This window comes from Lepus europaeus, chromosome 4 (assembly GCF_033115175.1).
Source record: "Lepus europaeus isolate LE1 chromosome 4, mLepTim1.pri, whole genome shotgun sequence".
Taxonomy (NCBI): Eukaryota; Metazoa; Chordata; class Mammalia; order Lagomorpha; family Leporidae; genus Lepus; species Lepus europaeus.
The window spans coordinates 124,262,214-124,281,925 of record NC_084830.1 but is presented as its reverse complement, the minus strand read 5'-3'; the positions used below and the strand labels follow the sequence as shown (position 1 = coordinate 124,281,925).

The following is a 19,712-nucleotide window of genomic DNA, read 5'->3' as shown; positions in this document are numbered from 1 at the left end:
AGTTTGCCCTCAGTAATGGAAATTTGGAGCAAAGACTTAGGAAGCGGCAGGTGGGGGAACAAATTAGGATTCAGGTCTCTCAGCTGTAATAAGCTCGTTATCAGGACTTGCAGGAGCTCAGGGCTCAGGGGTCAGCTGGGGCTTGTGAGTTATAAGGTGCAAATCGGGCCATGTTAGCGGGAAAAATGGAGGGGTTTTGTCCACAGCATCCAGCACCACAGAGCAGAGCTAGCGTGGAGTGTGGTTGAGCCGTGAGGAGGTAGTTTCCTTTGTGGTTGTGAGTGTGAGCCGAACAGACGCCGTGAGTGCTGTGGCAGGGGAGGGAGCCCGAGTGTGACACATGTGTTTCCCATTCATAGCTGGAGACAGCCCAGTAGCTGGGAGTCGGCCTGACAAAGCCGTATTGAAGTATGGACAGAGTAGGGTTTCAAAGCCGGCAGAAAAAGAACGGGAATGCTGTTCAGGAAATTCTTCAGGCATGGGCAGGGACTTGGCTGTGGCCCTGCACTTGGAAAATCTGACGGGGGCAGCTTCTGAACGCAGGCAGGGCCTGCTCACACTCCGCGGCCGCCCCAGTGGCCGCCCGCTGCACCGCGAGTCTGCACGCCCCGGGGATCGCAGGCGCTTCTCCTCGGTCGCTTTGTGAAACCGACAAGAGAGGTAGGGTACTGTGCAGCTCCGGGCTTTCCACGCCTCCCTCTACTCTCGGCCCGCTGTCTGCTGTTTGCTCCCCGGCTGTGTGCGTGAGCGTTCCTTTGGAAGTTTGACTTCCTAGCACTTGGTGTGGAGTTGTCATTTTGGCTATGCCCAGCTCCCCTCCACATCGGATTTTCTGGAGGGCAGAGACACTTTGGAAACTTAGGGTTTAGCTGGAAACGCGGTGGTGTCAAGAAAAGTATGTGAGTTCCTTGTATCGTCACGGTGCTGCAACCGTCCAGAACTTTTAACTGTTGTGTGTGTGTGGACCCACAGTTCAGGGGCAGGAGAGGTAATTTTAGAAAGAAGTCGGAGCGTTCCTTGTGAGTGTTCAGAGGGGCGTTCTTAGCAGAAAATGGCTCTCATGTTAGGAGGGAAGAAGAGTTGGAAGTTTCTGTTTTGGATCATACTTTAGGAGTGTGAACAGAGGCTGTGCATGGGTGCCTGGCGTCTTTTCTTTCTCTCTGGGATTCTGTCATTACATGGGACTTGACTGTCAGTAATACATTTGCCTAGAAATATAAATTACAGCATTTGTAATTCTGTTTAAATACTTATTTCCGTTTTTTTCTCAGATGAAGAAGTAACTTGCAGTTTTACTCTTGAAAATATTTCAGTCTGTTATGGAATACAATAAAAGTCACAGAAAACATCGGTGATTTGAAATCACTGTTTAAAAGGATGGGAGTATAATGTTGTGATAGTAATTGATTCCAGCTAGTTATAAAAATCAAACTAATCAAAGAGGATTTTTAAATCAAATTTTAAATAATTTTTAGCAGAAGGAGGGATCCAAGATTTGTTTTTTTTTTTTTACCCATATATGTTACATTACAGTAAAGATGTCTCACCTCATAAAGAAAGCTACAGTGCTTTATCCTGCACTTAGCATTCAGAAACAAGAAAACACCGTGAAGTTGCATTGGAGAGACTGGATCAGCTCAGATAGACCTCATTACTACTTTTTGATGACCGGCCGAGCAACCCTCAGCAACAGTGCTGTTTTCCCGAGGGGCGTTGGCCAGGAGTCTGATTGGGGAAGTAGCTGAATGAATGGATTCTTGGGTATTTCTGGAATAGCCAAAGCATGACTAAGCCTCTTAGGATAGACTGTTGGGAAGACAGGTGTGTGTTTACTTCAGTGTCCTAATTAAATCTCCAAGCAAGAAGAGATTGAGATCAGTGAGTAAAGCAAGTGAGCAGGACAGGGATTTCTTTTATTTCTCTCAGACGTAGAGTAAGTGGGCAAAAGTTTTGTTCTGCTGCTTTAAGATCAGCACTGGTAGACAGCATTTTTGTTGCTAGTGTTGATTTCTTCCCCCAGTTTTATATTTAAGGGAAGGAATTGAATCAGGCTATAGTTAGCAGCAAGATGACGCTACATATTGTTGGTCTCATCCCTGTGTTGGGATAGAGCAGGGTGATTTGGGGAACTCCGGGACTTGGGGTAGGAAGAGGCTGTAGTTGGAAGTCAGAATGGATGGAAAGTTTACTTTGTTGTTGGCTTTTTTTCTCTAACGTACCTACTGAGTGATCAAAATGCCAAGGCAGATGAGGAAGTGACATGAGCCATCCCCAAGCTCACTGACAGTGCAAAAGGAGACCTGGGTGAGCTCGAATGTCAAACTCCTCTAAATTTAGTGCGTGTCAAGCCTTCAGCAGAAAGAGGCGTGAAATAGCAACTCCAGGTTGCAGGATTAGGAAGAGCAGTGCCAAAAACTTGGAAGAAACGACTGTTTTCCCTTTTAGAAATGAAAGGAGGGAAAAATCAGGCTCCCTTGACATTGGAGAAGCAAATAAAAAGTAGGGGAAAGGATAGAGAATTACAAATCCAGGGCAGAGTTGGGAGCAGGAGGTGGACTGGCCACACCATGACCAGGGCAGTGAGGGTAGACGGCAGAGGCCTTTGAGCAGAATGTTCAGACACTTGAAAAAGAAAGTAGAATATGAAGTGGATGTGGGAAAAATGTTAATAATTGTTCAGCTTTAAAGCAACAAACCAAACTTATTCAAAAAGTGACTCAACTGAATAAAATGATAAAATATTTATATTGGTATACAATTGTTGAAATCCATGCTTAGTTTTTTCTAATATTCATTTTTTCATGAGATTTTTTTGAAAGCTGTGTGCATGAACCCCCTCCAAGTTTTTTGCATCCTCATACATTGATCTTTTAATTCCATTTTTCATGAACTTTTTGAAGTACGCTCATATTGGAAACAGCGAACATTGCCAGGCTGTAATTTGTTGGGTTTGAAGTGTATAGATACACCACGGCTGGAGTGGAGATCATTGTTTGACCCTCTTCAGGATAGGAGATCTCATGGCTGCCCTGTCGTGCTTTCTGGAAATAAGCAGCAAGCACATTTTGTGGGATTGGCATCACTTGAGGGTTCAGATTTCCTAAGCAGGGAGGGAACAGGCCCTTAAGACTTTATTTTTAACCGGTGTTTGTGCCTTGCAGAACTATTCCTGCAGGCAACATGGACTGAAAGGACCAGGTGGCAGTTGGAGAGGGCCCTTAGAGAGCTGAGTTTTCCAAGGCCCTGCCTGGGGTCGGTTTCTTAAGACAAACTTTTAAAAAGGATACAAAACATTGCCTAGGCTTCACTCTGATGATGAAATGTGTTTAATTTTATTTTTAAAAGTCTCCAAGTATGTACACCACCATTTTGATTATAATAGTGAAGGTTCTGCACAGAGAAATAAAAACAGTAGGATATCTATGAATATACTGAAGCGAGTGTTACAGGAACTGACTCTGACTACTGTGGAGGCTCAAGTGTCCTAGCTGGGGAAGCTGAAGGGTGGTGATGTCACTGTAGTTCCAACCACAGGGCCAGGAATCTGGAAAACCAGTGGTCTAAGTACTAGTCTGAGGCAGAAGGCCTGGTAACTTGGTGGGGGGTTGCGTGGAGGATGTTTCCTGAGTTCCAGTGCATGAAGTCCTTAGAATGAGGGACTCTCAGGCCTGAGGGTGGAGCAGGCACAGGAGCCCGGGCAAGGAGAGGGAGAGAACTAATCCTTCCTCTCTGCTTTTGGGCTACTCAGGCCCTCAGTGGATTGAATGATGCCAGCCCACACTGGTGATGGCACTCTTCAGTCTACTGAGGCCAGTGCTAACCTTTTCTGGAAACTTCTCTCACACACACTCTGGGCATCTTTTGACACGAGCACCTTGGTACATAAGATGAACCATCACACTGGTGAAAGTGTGTGCTGATGGTTTCAGAAGGTTGGGAAGTTCATGGAATCATAGATTCAAACAGAAGGGACTTGGGCTCTCTCTGGTTCACTATTTCCAGCTTTTCAGTCATACTCAAACTCCTGATAAGAGGGAAAAAAATTATCCATGTGCCCACTGTTGAATTATTTTTATTATACTATTATTTGAATAGGTATAGACTGAAAACCCCCACCTACTTATTACCTATTGAGCCTTTTTAATTAAAAGAAACAATTAATAAATAATGGGCATCTCAACTGCTGTGACAAGTACTCCTGTTGATTCATTTTTCAAAAATTCTTTCCCACCAGAAACATTTTTTACTTTGATAAAGAGGAGCAATTTTATGTATCTTATATAGGCAGTTTTAAGAGTATAATGATACTTCGCACCCTACCCTCTCTATGTCACTTCCACCCTCCCTCTCTTATTTTTCTTAATTTTTACAATGACATAATTTCATTCTTTATAATCACAGCCTAACCCTCCACTAAATACAGAATTCAGCAAGTAGTAGGTAGAAAAACCACTCTTCTTCGAGAGTATAGACAAGGGCTGTAAACAGTACTCAAATCTCAAAATGGTGATTTTGCTCATACACGTGACATTTTCTTTGACTTTGTGTACTGGTTATCACAAATCAGGGAAAGCATGATCTTTGTCTTTTTGAGGAGTTGGCTTGTTTGACTACGCATAATGGTCTCCAGTTGCATCTATTTTGTTAAGGAACACAGGATTTCATTCTCTTTTATGGCTAAGTAGTATTCCATTGTGTATATATACCACATTTTCTTTATCCAGTCATCAGTTGATGGGCTGATCTTAGTTATTTTGACTTGAGCTACTATAAACATGGGGGTACAGATAACTATCATATGCTGATTTCATTTCTTTTTGGGTAGATTCCCGGGAGTGAAATGGCTGGATCATACAGTAGACCTATTTTCAGATTTCTGAGTAATCTCCATACAGTTTTCCAGAGTGGTTGTACTAGCTAACATTCCCACCAATGGTGGGTTAGGGTACCTTTTTCCCCCACATCCTCACCAGCATTTGTTGTTCTTTGATTTTTGAGTGATAGTGATTCTAATTGGGGTGAAGTAAAACCTCATTAAGCTTCTATAGCTAATGCTGTCCATAACTTATCCCACAGAATTCTTCTGTTTTTGACTGCTAATATAACACCAGTGTGTTCATCAGCAGGGAAATAAACATTCTGACACGTTCTGACATGTTCTGCTCTTCGATAAGGTAAAACACTAAAACAAATTTATAAATAAAATACAAACTAATACTACATAAATTCAGGTTATTAACCTTCTTACATAGAAGGTGCCTTACTAGAATTTAATAAAGCTCGCAAACCTGAACATGGGACTCACACTGACCTGGAGATGATTTAGCTGTCGGCCCACGGAAGGACATTTGCTGCATCCACACCTTATCCTCTGTCAGGTCTACCTGCACTTCCATGCACTGCTTTTCTTTGACATGCACCTGAAAGGCAGGAGATTTCTGTTACACACATTCTGCAGCTTTCTCATCATTCATGAAAATTAGCATAGAATCTCTGTTGCCAGTATGATTATACAAGTTGTATTGTAGTAGCCTGAGTCATCAGTAAGATCACTATTCATTAGAACAGAAGTTGCCTATATAATCAAATAAGGTGGGGGATGGGAAGGGAGGGATGAGACGAGGGTTCTGGGTGGCCGTAAGACCACACGTTGATAAACACTGTTCCTAGCCAGCTCTGGTTCCAAGGAGGAGCCCTGGTAGGAATCTGGGAAGGCATGGCTTTGGAAACACCCTTGTCCAAATTTATAACATAGCGCAACCAGCTCTATTGGCTTTGTACACTGTGGTTTTGCCAGAGGTTTCTTCTGAAAAGAAGCTTTAAATGCTCTGAAAGGCTGCAAGGAAGGAAAACCCTGCTCCTTGAAGGCCAGGCATCCCAACGGCTTGTTTTTCTCTTTGAGATCGAAGTCAGACTGTAGCTGAACTGAGCAGAGCCCTGAAGGACCAAAGCTTCTCCCTGCTCCTCAGTCTTCAGCACGTGGGCGCAGCTACCCATTCTCAGCTTCAGGTTCTTGTTCACATTGGAGCACAAGCCGCAGAACACGAAGGGGGCAAAAACAGCTCCTCTGGAGGCTTTGTGCTTGAGCAGGAAGCGCTGCCCTTCCCTAAGACTTCCCTGCACTTCTCAGAGTCACAAACGGCACTGGGTTGCAAGCCCCAGATGAGGCACAGGCTACCCTGGCTGGTTTAGGCCAGTCATGTTTCAGCCTCCTGGTCCGGGGTGGGAGCCCACAAGTTCATGTTGAGTGCTTTTTGCCTGATGAACGCAGCAGTGTTCTATTAGCAAGTGAGAGCAGGGAGAATGTCTGCAGGATAAGTGGTGGGCAGTGTTAGCTACAAATGCGTAAGAATTTTTGTTAGTGGAATCACCAGCGGTGGGCACAGGATTTGAGATGGCCACATCCCATGTTCACGTGCCTGGGTTTGAGTTCCGGCTGTGCTTCTTATTCCGGTTTTCTGCTAATACACTCCCTGCACTCAGCAGGCAATGTTTCAAGTATTTGTGTACCTGCCACCCATAGGGGAGACCCAGATTGTGTTCTGGGCTCCTGGTTTCAGCCTGGCTCAGCCCAAACTATAGCGGGCAGTGGAGGAGTGAACTAGTGGATGGGGGCACTTGTTCATGTTCTCTCCTCTCTCCCTTCCCTTCTTCCCTCCCTCCCTCCCTCCCTCTCTCTCTCCTTCCCCCCTTCCCTCCTTCCCCCCTTCCCCCCTTCCCCCCTCCCTGCCTTCCTCCTTCCCTCCTTCCCTCCTTCCCCCCTCCCCATTTGAAATAAATGCAAATGCATAATATTTGTCAGTGAATAAACACAATTAGAAAAACAATCCGTTTCTTGTAGACAGAAGTATCACAAAAGCTATGTGACCTGCATAAGGACTACAGGCGGTGCTGATTGTTCCAGGATGCTTACTGTGATGCAAACCACAGGCTGGCTACTCTGGCTCAGTACCAACAGCTGAGGGGTAACCTCTGGAGCCACCTTAGAGACTGTAACACTTTGAGGTTCTCTTAGCAGTAGAAGATCCCTTGTAAGTCACGCCGTCCATGGATTCTCAAGACCTTCCTGAATCCGAGTCTCAGTGTGGGAGGATTCCTCTATGTGTGAAAACTCCTCTGTGATTCTGTAGAAGCCAGCCCGGCACTGGACTGCAGATCTGTTGTAGCTAAAGCTTTCATCTACTGCAGGAATCCCGTTGGCAGCATCGCTAACAGATGTGAGGCAGATGTGGCAACGCCTCCTGTGATGGTGAGCCTCGCCACACTGCGAGATGCGTTCTTTGCCCTCTCAAACCCCTTACATGGAGATGCATGCCTATCAGTATTGGGTCCCCTGTTACCCTGGGTCTGGCATCTAAGGCCATGTCTCAGGGCAGTGGCCATGGTAATGCATGCAGAGTGTGCTCAAGAGGGGGAGAGGATCCAGTGTTGAGAAACCTTAGGAAAGGCCCTGGACCAATCTCTTCTGGATCTTAGTTTTCTCATGTGTAAAATAGCACTACAATGTTTTCTGTTGGTCACAGCCTAGGAAGGGGTTTCACAAAGTCCCTCCAAAATGCACCTTGTCTTGCAGTTTTCCATGAATCTTTTGAAGTCTGCTCCTATGGTGTTTGTAAGGCTCTGCCATTTTCTTAAGAAAAGCTCCTTTCCCGAGGCTGGGTATCTTGAATTATTTCACCCATCCTTCTATCTTTTTCTGCACTGTTTGCTTCCTCCTGAGAAAAATAGGGTCCCCAGAACTCCTCTCTGGCCCTGCGTGTTTCATGATGAGGATCCCCTGCCTCTCCTAGCTGGAGGAGAAGTGGATGATGGTAGCACAGGAAGGAAGAAGAACGGGAGGTAGGATGGTGTTGCAGCAGATGCAAGTGTTGCTACTGTGAAGTGAGCCTGCATTTGTAGCCAACCTTGTGCCGGCATCCTGGCTGTGTGTCCTTGGGCAAGCTCTGGCACCTCTGTGTGCCCAATTTTTTAATCTTGAAAGTGACCATCCATACTATGATCTATGCTATCATGTGTATTGAGCACAGCACATAATGCACTTAGCATGGCCCCTTAGGCAAAAGAAATGCTTCAGTATTTTGAATGTAAATGCAGTTATTGTTAACTGAGATAGCACCATGCAAATTGACAGAGAATGAAACAGGGAGATCTAGAGAGCCAGACACAGAAAGACAGATACCATGTGGTCTCCCTTATTTGTAGTTTTAAAGATTGTGACTATTTGATTTACTTATTGTTAAGGACTTATTTCATTTAGTTGAAAGACAGAGTTACATAGAGGGAGAGACACAGAGAAACCCTTCATCTGCTGGCTCACTCCTCAAATGGCCACAATGGCCAGGGCTGGGCCAGACAGAAGCCAGGAGCCAGGAGGTTACTCCAGGTCTCCCACCCCAGTGCAGGGGCCCAAGGACGTGATTCATCCCCTGCTGCTTTCCTAGGCATATCAACAGGGACCTGGATCAGAAGTAGAGCAGTTGTGACTTGAACCGGAACCCATATAGGACATTGGCATTGCAGGCAGTGACTTTACCAATTACACCACAATGCCATCTCCTTTGTGACTATTTTAAAATTTATGTACATGAAGTTGAACCTGTTTTCATTAAGTAACCTTTACTTGTTTTACTGCTGGACTGTGTTTTTTTTTAAGTCATTATGTAGTCATTAAACTTTTGAATATATTGTATATTTAAAAAACTCAAAAATAATAAAATAATATGTTAAAAAACAGATCAAATGAAGAGTGAAGACAAAATCAGCAGAAAGCTTTATACTGAATTGTCTAAGTTAGTGTTTCTGTGTTGGCTGGATTTCTGTACCGATTCTACCGTCCCCTTTATTTCACCTGTGCTGCCACACAGAAAGGTGACTGTCTTCATTATTGTTTAAAATTCCTGTTGGAGAGTGGGATCTGCCTCCCAGCAAGGAAAGCTTGTAAGCTGTGGCCCCTGCCCTGCCTCCCAGACAGGTCTGCAGGGCTGGGGGAAGAATGTGTCCCTGTGGTTCACTTAGTGTATAAATCTTGAGAGATTGGTTTTCTCAGAAGCCTTTGCTGGTGGCTCTACTAATGGAGCTCAGGTTGTGTAGGTGGATGTGGATGCAATTGCTTTATTCTTCTTTTTTAACCGATTAAGCAGTGGCACCTATTAAAGCCAACACAATTCCCTGATAAAAAACTGCATTGCTGAGGATTAAAGACTCCCTCCTGTTCAGACCGCTTTCCCTTGCTAGGGTGATAGGATCAGACTCTGTTGCGAGCACCCTGACTTTCCAATATTACATTCTGAGTGCCTGGAAACTGCAGTCCCTTGGCAGGATTAAAGTACTCAGCCACTGACACTGCTTTCATTGAGCTTGCAGTAAATAAATAGCAGAGTTAGCTCCCTTCTCCAGCAAGTCATTTGCCAGCACGCAGTTGTACTAACTCTGATTGAGATTGTGGTCCTGGGCATAGGGCCTTTAATGAAAAATGGCTTGAAAGTTCGAAGCATTGGGGGAGCAGAGCCACACTGAGTTCCCTTGGTTTCAGTTCTACCTATGACGTTCTCCCCCCCCTCTCGTTGCTATATTCTTTCTAGCTCTTTCCTACCACTTCATTTTCCAATTCTTCCCATCGAAAGTTTGTTTTCTCTCTATTGTTTGTTTAGTGTGCACTCAGTGAAGTCATTATCTGCTTCCTTCCTAGATCAGGAATACTGGTAACAGACCCGAGTCTGGACAGTATCATTGCTACTAAGTCAAAACAGTCCTTCACTCCTGATGTTGGCTCTGTCCTTCGGAGTTTGGTGATCTCCCTTCTGTCTCTGACAAAATCTGCCGTTAGTTTCTCAGACTGGGAATCTCAACAGCAGGTCACATTTTGGCAACCTAAGTGCACGCACATAAAAGGTTATTAATTAATTTATTTATTTATTGGTCTCTGTCTTTTAACTGACAGATTTACAAAACAGTTAAAGATAGCATGCAAACATCTACATGTATAGATCATCCAGAAAACTGGTTCTGGGTGCCTCTGGTCTAATTAGTCACAGCACAGTGGTTGCTGATGTCAAGGAGGCTCGCATCCCTTTGAGAAGGCACCTGCCCACTTCCCTCATTGGCTCTGCCTTCCTGTTCAGTAGGTGTGAATGGTAGTCAAGTGTGTGTTTGTCAGTAGGATTTCTCAATGCCAGAACATTGGCACTGATGTGAGTGACCATTTTTTTCAGTTCTCTCAAGGGTGGTTCATTCAAGCGCAGTACCATTCTGTACGCACAGGAGAGGAGTTTGAGCATAATTCATCTGTGACTTAATTCTCTGAGAATACCATGGACATAGAGTAAGTATCTATTGAGAAGAGGAGTGAGATAACAGCAAGGTGGCCAGGAGCCCAGGTCACCAGCTTAGCTGTTCTTCTGGATAACCATGTAACAAGATTACATGAATGTTAAACATTAAATGTGATTTGGTATTAATTAAGAAGGGGCTTGAGGAAACTTTATACAGTAGTAGAAACATTCCTTATCTTGTTGGAATATTATTTACAAAGATGTACACATTTGTAAAATGTATTATGTGAATGGTTAATATATGTGTATTTCCTTTGAGCTAAATTATGCCTCCATAGACTTAAATACATTTTACATACGTGCAGAAATACAGGGTAGCATGCCAAATGCTTAGTATAGGGCATAATACCCTTTGGCTATTGTCATGCCTATTTTTGGAAACTCAATTCTTTTCAAAAATAGGTAAAAAGGCTACAAATGAGATGAGCATTTCCTTTCAGAACACAGATTTCATTTTCAGCATTTGAGAGCCCGGGTAATAGCTGAAGATTCTTGCCAAGCACAATTGTCAAGGGAGAATCTATTGGATCAATGCTAATTTATGAAACTATTGAATCACTATGGAAGGATGTGCCTAATTTTTTGTAGCTGTTTTTCATGATGCTGTAAAAGTTTATGGGTTTCACAGATAAATCAAAGATGGTTTATCTCCTGGCAGAAAATGCCTATACTTAAACAAAAATCTTTTTAATAATTTCACTAAGAAATAATACCCATGTTGAGAAATTATAACAACAATTACAAAACTATGGTTTTAGTTGGTAGGCATAGTGCCCTGAAAAATGATTTATATATATCTGGAAGCACTTAACAGAAGAATTGACAGAATGGAATTTTTCTGTCAGGCGCTCCGCCTTCAAAAACTTGCTAGATTTTTAACAAACTGAGTTCAATCAAAGTTCTGATTTCTCGGTTGCCTCAGCTGTAAAACAGGAATGACCATTGTGCCTCCTTTATATTTCCATGTCTATGAGGGTTAAATAACTTAGGGGAAGCTTTTGGAAGTGTTCTGTTGACAGTGCCACTGCACAAGTCACCATCTGTGGATGCTTTCATTGTGTTAGGAAACTGATGGTTTTGGTGTGATTTGTTTTTAAGCAATGTCCAAAAAGTGTGTAGGTGGTGGTTGATGAAAATGATAGGAGACAGGAGTTCAAGTGGAGAGGACTGAAGCCTGGAATTTGCATTTATTGTCAGTTGAGCCGACTTCGGTTTTATCAGCAAATTACTGTGTGGTCTTGATTAAGCCACTTCATCTCGCTGAACCTGGTTTTCTCGTCTGTTAAATAGGATTTGGACCTTATTATCCACCTTCTCTTCAAGAATGTGTCTCCTTCTCTGATCTTAAGTGTTTGAGTCATGTTCATTATTATTCTATTACACAGCTTGGTCCCTAGTTCACAGAAGAGCTGTAGTAGCTCGCCTGCCATTGTCATTATCTGATCCTGGTCAGAGTCCATGGGGACTTAAAAAGCGCTGGCCTCACACATCACGGAACAATCTGTGGCCCCTGTGAAGAAAACTGGCCACAGATGTCATTGGGATGGGACAGTTGCAGCATTGTTTGCCTGTGATAACGACATGATTAAGTCTGCAGTTGGGTGTTGAAGCTCTTGTTTTCCCTGTTCATGTGTGTTCTATTGTCACAGGACCAGGTATAAATTGCCATCTCTGAGTGTTTATACTGAGCTGACTCTTCAAAACTCTTGAGTTTCCTTCAAGTCTTTGCTCAAATATTTACCTTCTTAGTGAGGTCAGCTCTGCCCCCTCTTTCTTTCTTTTTTACATTTTTCAGTTTTCCAGATGGTTTGCTGTCTGACCAATCATTACTACCTCCCACTTGCATGAGATCAAAGATCTTTGATTTTTGTCATTCACTTATTACAATTGCCTGGAACAATGCCATGTGAACACCTGAAGGAAAACAGAAGCGTGACAGGGGGTGGCAGTAGTTAAGCCCCTTTAGATGCCTTCTGTAGTAAATGCACCTCCATAGTCCTTTTAAGTAATGTGATCATATTCAGGGAAAGCTCTCTTAGCCTTATTCTGTGTTATAGAAAGAAAATGGCCTTGGAGTTCTTTAAGACCAGAGCCTAACCAACTTCTTAGAGGTTTGGGAGTGTTCACATTTTCTTGTGAACCTCATTTTTTTTTTTTTTTTACATAGGAAACAGTCTTAATAATATCTGTCCCCTAGAGTGTTATCAGGGACTCAGACCCTTGTTTATCTAATAATGCCTACTGTAAATATGTTAGTGTGTTTCAAAAATATATTTCTATAAGAAACTTCTAAGTTGTTATTTCACACTTCGGTTTCATTGTTCATAATGATACTAAAATATCTTGTGGACCATTAGGGGTAAATATTTTAAACTTTAATGCAAGGTGCATGTTCATAATGCTCACATGCTGGAGACGTAAACATTTGTCCCTAAGCTCAGGTTTCCTCCCTCTGGATTCCAGATTCCTTTCCAAGTGCCGTTGTGACACCATCTTCTTGGAATCTGACGTGCATCTCAAGACTACAGAGAGTCTTCTCCCAGCCTCTGCACATTGCATTCCTCTCCAGCCCTAAAAGCCTCCTGTCCACCCAGTGCTCCCCATCCTGATAAATGACACCTTCATTCACTTCTTACTCATCCCAGAATCTTGGCGTTCTTCTTGACTCCTCTGCTTTCTCACCTCCTGTTTCTCAGGCGACAGCAACTCCTTCTTAGGTTTACTTTCCCAACAGATTGCACAGATAGCAATTTTTCTGCCTTCTCAGCCACTTCTACTCGGGTCCTGAGCACTGTCACCTGTTGGGGAGATGCCAGTGGTAACTCCATACACTTGCATCCTTGGGCCTTACAGCCTGTTTCCTAAAGAGCAGCCAGACTGATCCCAAAGTGAAATGTGATCCCTCATTCTCATGCCTCTTCTCTAGTGATTACTGTCCCAATCAGTAGTGTGCATAATATTTTTACTGCATGTTACTAGACCCAATGGGTTGCCCCATTTGCCTGTGCCCAGCTGTATTTTCTCTGTGGTTTGCTGTGATCCAGCCATACTGTGCTTCAAACATACCAAGCCACTCTGCATCTCAAGGCCTTTGCACTTGCTGTAGACTTTTCTTGGACAGGAGAGCTTTCCAGGCACCCTCATGATTGATTCTCTTGCTCTTTTGTGGGTTTTATTTATTTATTTTTTCTTTCTTCAAATCTCTCTACTACTGTGAGCCTCTCTCAGACTATCCTATGAGCGGAAGCTCCTGACACTATCTCTCACCTTCTAAATGGTTTTGTTACTAACACTGATTTCCAGGAATAGGCACAAAAGATGCACATCTTCTCCACTAGTGTGTAAGATCTAAAACGCCAAAAGTTAGTTCTCTGCCTGCTGGGTATGAAGTACCAGTAGTAATCATAATCAGTATTTATTGGTTGAAATGATAGTAGGTAACAGAAAATGACTAGAGACAGCCTTAATATCCACCTCTAAGGAGTTGGTTAAATTAAATATCATACATCATTGCAATTTTATGTTCTAGTTGCTATAAATGGATTTTGTTTTTATGAGACCATTATTTATGTTAATTTAACCACATTAAATTTAGAACAATGCTTTAAATATGCTTTTTTTATTTAAAAGAAAAATATAAATGCATGTATGCATTGAACATATATAGGGAACAAAGGCTGTATATCTATTGAGTATCTCTGTAAGGTAAGAAAAAAAACTGGAAATAATGATTGCTTCTGTGGATACAAGCTGAAAGTGTAAATGCCAGAATTTGCTTAAAATGTATGCTCTCTGATGCTCTAAGTATGTGTGTTTGTCTACTTTTTTTAGGACTAGTTGTCTAGACATGTCTGTATTTCAATTCTTCAGTATTCTATATTTTAGGTCTCTAACTTTTAGATGATTTGTTTAAATGAAGGTGCCAACCCAGGGCTATTTCACATAAAATAAATTTACAGAAAAGGATGAGTTTTACTTGAGAAAAATGTTGATTGTTAGGTCAAAACCTAGAGAAATGAGTTTGTTACAGTCATCTAAATTTTGCCAAACATCAGCAATCCAATGCTGATGCCTTGTATGTGTGTCTGAATGAAAACAGCCCTTGAAAGGAAATAGTTTTAAAGCGGAGACCTCAAAAATAGCATGGTTAATGGACGACTGATTATGTGCCAAGATCGTCCAGGATGACTCAGGTTTCACAGCAAACTCTGAAAGCTGTAACAGGTCTGGGAGGGAACACATGCCTGCTGTGTACACAAGGGGCTTCGAGAAGTTCATGGACATGTGGATCACAGAAAAGCTTTGCATGGATTTCAGTTTCTTTGCACAGAACTAAACTTGTCTTTTAATTGCATTGTCCATGAACTTGTTGAAACCTCCTCCTCCTACAACCTGGTTATAATTGTATAGTTACATAATTCCTGTTAAAGTCCTTGCAAGTTTTATTATGCACCATCACCAGAAAACCTTGGCTTACATGAGTTCTGTTACTTACATTCTTTGGAAATACTGTAGTAATCAGGTAATCAGTTTTGTTGTTTGTTTGTTTGTTTGTTTGCCACTCCTGACCACCAAGATGCGCCCCCTTTCTACCAAACTTAACTCTTATACTATGCCCTGTGCCCATTCAATTCCAAACCGAGAGTATGCCCATAAGGTTGTTGGGTCTGCCCTGTCCTTTTTTGAAAAGCTTGCTCCCCCTGTGGGTCTCCCCTTAATTGTCACCTTGGCAGAATGGGTTCTGTGACCAGAGAGAGTTACTTTATTTTCTGTATTGTGGAACTCCCTTGGTTTCCTTCCTAGCACCTAACTTCACTGTCTATTTTTTTGTTTAAGATTTAGTTTATTAGAAAAAGCATAGTGAGAGAAAGGGAGAAGCAGTGAGAGAAAGAGATAATCTATCTGCCGGTTAACTCCCCAAAAAGCCTCAAGCATCAGGGCTGGGCCCTGCTGGAACCAGAGACTTGGAGCTTCAGCCAGGTCTCCCTGTGAGTGGCAGTGGCCCAGGCCCAGGCGCTAGGCTTATCTGCTGCTGCTTTCCTAGGCATTTTAACAGGAAGCTGGCTCAGGAGCAGAGAACCTCGAACTCATATTGCTGCTCCAGTATAGGAAGTTAGCATCACAGGGAGTGGATTAGACCATTGTGCAATAATGTTGGCCTCACGTAACTTTATTTATAATGGTGTCACTTGTTTTTTTTGTCTATATCTCCCCAATAAAATATGAGATTGATGAAGAAATGTAATCCTCAGATTTTTTGAAAACCTGTTAGGAAGGTCTTCAAAAAGTTAATGGAGATGGATTATGATAAGAAAAACTTTATGAGGTTCAAAAATCTTGCAAACCAAAATATATTTGTCTTATTTCTGTTTCCATGAACTTTTTGGAGTACCCTTGCAGCATCAAGACCTACTAGGAGGGCACAGTAGGTGGCACAGTAGGTTAATCCTCTGCCTGCAGTGCCGGCATGCCATATGGGCTTTGGTTCTAGCCCTGGCTGCTCCTCTTCCAATCCAGCTCTCTGCTATGGCCTGGGAAAGCAGTAGAAGATGGCCCAAGTCCTTGGTCCCCTGCATCCATGTGGGAGAGCCGGAAGAAGCTCCTGGCTTCGGATCTGCGCAGCTCTGGCTGTTGTGACCATTTGGGGAGTGAACCATCGGAAGGAAGACCTTTCTCTGTCTCTCCCTCTCACTGTCTGTAACTCTACCTCTCAAATAAATAAATCTTTTTTTTTTAAAGACCTACTGAGATGCCTGATACATAGTAAATGCTCTAAGAACTTTTTTTGTATATTTAAAGAAAATAGATAATCACTGGGAGATTCCTTGAAGGACAGGTCTATCCTCTGTCATGTTTCCTCTGTGGTACACGACTGAACAGAGAGCTGCACTCATCAACAGTCCTGTGGATTGCTTTATGAAACAAGTTGTCATGAAGCCCAGTAGATAGCAAAGCCAAGCAAGCATTAGTAAAATGTCTGTCAATGCCTCTTTGTTCTCATCTCTACCTTGTGGGTGGAGTTGATCATGGCCCATAAAATTTTAGAACCCAAAAAGAAAAATCAGTAAATATGATGGCATTGATATATCTTTGCAATGTTTACTTATTTCCTTCTATCTTTTTATCATCCCTGAAAACATAATATGTTATTGCATGGTAGATTGATAATGCAGATACTGTAATTATTTTCTAGATAGTTCTGTGACTTGGAGGGAATAAAAGGGAAAATACTTGTCCTCTTGAATAAATCCACTGGAATAAAAAGACAATGCACACAGAAAGTTATGGCTTATAACTGAATTAGGGTGGAATATGTACTTAACTTCCCAAAGTACTCCAGCAGTGTTTTGTTTCTGTCCCAAGACCTTTGATCATTCTTATATCTACTGATGAAATCTAGGAAGAAGGGTAGTTAAAGATTGTGGTAGTAGCTGTTTGACACCTTCCAGATATCAGAAGGAAAGCAAACAAGTGACAAAGTTAATGACCAGCTAAATATGACCAAGCTCCTTTATCTGTTAGGATGTCAGGGATTGTCAGAGAAGCTGGACTCATGACCTTGAAACTCAGGGTGGCTTCCTTAATTCGAGGGCCAATGGCTGAAGTACCACTTAAGTACCGCTTAAGATGGACCTGGTTCAAGGTTCTTTGTGGCAACTTCACAGTGACTGTGGGCTTTATACAAGTTTGCAGGGACCCCGTGACTGATCTCAGGTCCTTGGCCATTGGAAGAAGCTACATGAGAATGAGAAAGTCACTGAGGTGTTCATGGTGCCTGCTGCGACAGAAGTGATACAGGGCCATACACCCTACTCGGAGGTTCTTCTTCAGTCCAGGTTGTAAAAATGGATCTTTTCCTTAAGACTGTCATATTCAATTAGCATTAGACCTTGATTCTATAATACAATGTGATTCCAAGTATGAATATTTAAATGTCTGTATCTCTCAAGCCAGGCTTTAGTATCATATGCAAATACACAATTACTGTCTTTGGAAACTCTGCATTTTATTAGCCTATGGATATGGGTCATTTATATTATGACTTTGCCTTGATTGTTGGCAGTCCCTTCCCATCAAATACAAAGAAACAGCATTGTACTATATGTACTATGTGGGCAGTGCAGTCGTATTACACTTTGCGTGAGAAGCAGATCATCTTTAAGTCACTTGGGTTTGTTTATGAACAGGTAAACACAGAAAATAACCTAATGGAGATGTAGAGTAGTGCTTTGGATTTAAGCCTATTTAGCAATGATATAATTGTATACATCTTTGGAAAGGTAAAGCTGTAGAAGTTTTCATGTCTTTACTTTTGATATCATTGCCACTTACTGTTTGCTTTAGAGTATATTTTGCTACTTAACGTTAGCTTGACTGCCATTCATTTACTTATTCATTGATAAAAATATATTAAGTGCCCCTGGAGTTTAAGGAGCTTTTTTTCTATTTATTTATTTAAATTTGAAATAAAGAGTGAGAAGACAGACAGGTCTTCCATGTACTGACAAGGATGAACCAGGTAGAAGCCAAGAGCTGAGGACTGAATCCAGTTTTCCCGTATGAATGACAGGGATCCAGCTGTTTGACTCATCTTCTGCTGCCTCCTAGTATGTGCATTAGCAGGAAGCTGGAACTGGAAGTGGAGCTGGTACTAGAAGCTAGGCAATTCAATAATGGGATGTGGGCATCGCAGTCTGTGTTAGACACTGTGCCTGTGTTAGACCCTGCCCCTCAGGGATGCTTTTGATACTTAGAAAAGTTTAGGCTATATTCACAGAGATTATCTATCTATCTCACTTAAAAATTTTATATCTGAGGCTGGCACTATGGTGTACAAGATGAAGCTTCTTCCTGTAGTATCAGCGTACCAGAACTTCAAGCAGTTCAAGTCCCGGGTGTTCCAGTTCCAATCCAGTTCTCTGCTAATGCTCCTGGGAAAGCAGTGGAGGATGGCACAAGTGCTTGGGCCCCTGCACCCATGTGGGAGATCAGGAAGAAGTTCCTGGCTCCTGGCTTTGGGTGGGCCCAGCCCCGGTCATTGTGGCCATTGGGGGAGTGAAGCAGTGGATGGAAGATACTCTCTCTCCCTCTCTCCTTTCTATTTATTTGAAAGGACGAGTGACAGAAAGAGAGACAGAAAGATCATCTACCTGTTCATTCACTCCTCAAATGGCTGCAACAGTCTGGGTCATCCAGGCCTAAGGCAGGAGCCAGGGACTCCATCCAGGTCCTGCATGTAGGTGTCAGGGGTACAAGTTCTGCTGCCAAGGAGCTGGGTTAGACATGAAGCAGCCAGGCCTACCACCAGAGCTCCTGTGTGGGCAGCTGGAGTCACAGGCAGCAGCTCAACTCTGGCACCATATCCCTGGCCTTGTGTCTTGGGATTTTTAGGATGAGGATATATTCAAAGATAGACTTCTTTTTAAATTCTGCATGCTTTGTGCTCCCCTGTAGAAGCAAAGAAGGTTCCTCAAAGTGAAGAAGGTGGTATTTTATTGGTCAGGATTCACTTTGTCGAATTACTCTACTTTGGGAAGCGGTCTGCATGCACAGTTATTACAGAAGATATGGGGGGGGGCTTTTAATGCTCATCAAATGATAGACAGTAATTGAGCCTGTGGTGGCCTGAGCTGTGCTATGGACTTCACAAAATCATCAGTCTGATCATCACTTCCTTGTTTCAATTAACTGCATGGTTTTTTCCTTTGCTTTTCAATTACACCTGTTCTTCATACTATGGTCTCTAAGGCCCAGAATCATCAAGTCAACCCAACTTGCTCGGTCAAATTTCTTTTTTTTTAAAATTAAACTTTTATTTAATGAATATAAATTTCCAAAGTACAGCTTATAGGTTACAATGGCTTCCACCTCCCAAAACTTCCCTCACACCCACAACCCTCCCCTTTCCCGCTCCCTCTCCCCTACCAATCACATCATGATTCATTTTCAATTCTCTTTATATACAGAAGATCAGTTTAGTATATATTAGGTAATGATTTCAACAGTTTGCCACCATATAGCAACACATAGTGAAAAAAAAAATACTGTTGGAGTACTAGTTATAGCATTAAATAAGAGTGTACAGCACATTAAAGACAGAGATCCTACATAATATTTTTTTTAAATTAATTTTCTATGCCATTTCCAATTTAACACCAGGTTTTTTTTTTCATTTCCAATTATCTTTATATACAGAAGATCGATTCAGTATATAATTAGTAAAGATCACATCAGATTGTACCCACGCAGAAACACAAAGTATAAAAATACCGTTTCAGTACCAGTCATAGCATCACTGCACATTAGATAACACATTAAGGACAGATCCCACATGGGATGTAAGTACACAGTGACTCCTGTTGCTGACTTAACAATTTGACA

At 42.4% G+C, this 19,712-nt stretch overlaps 1 protein-coding gene across 4 annotated transcripts in view; it reads left to right on the top strand.

Annotated features, from left to right (window-relative positions):
- Positions 1-405: 405 nt before the first annotated feature.
- The window catches only part of SGCD (sarcoglycan delta), a 443,968-nt gene continuing 424,661 nt past the window's right edge, over positions 406-19,712 (top strand). The window contains exon 1 of one of the 4 annotated variants that reach the window (XM_062188784.1): positions 406-660. The gene's annotated coding sequence lies outside the window, so the exon portion shown is untranslated. Of the gene's footprint in view, positions 661-724; positions 900-19,712 lie in introns of those variants that run through there. The other 3 variants (XM_062188781.1, XM_062188782.1, XM_062188783.1) reach the window with 3 other exon arrangements.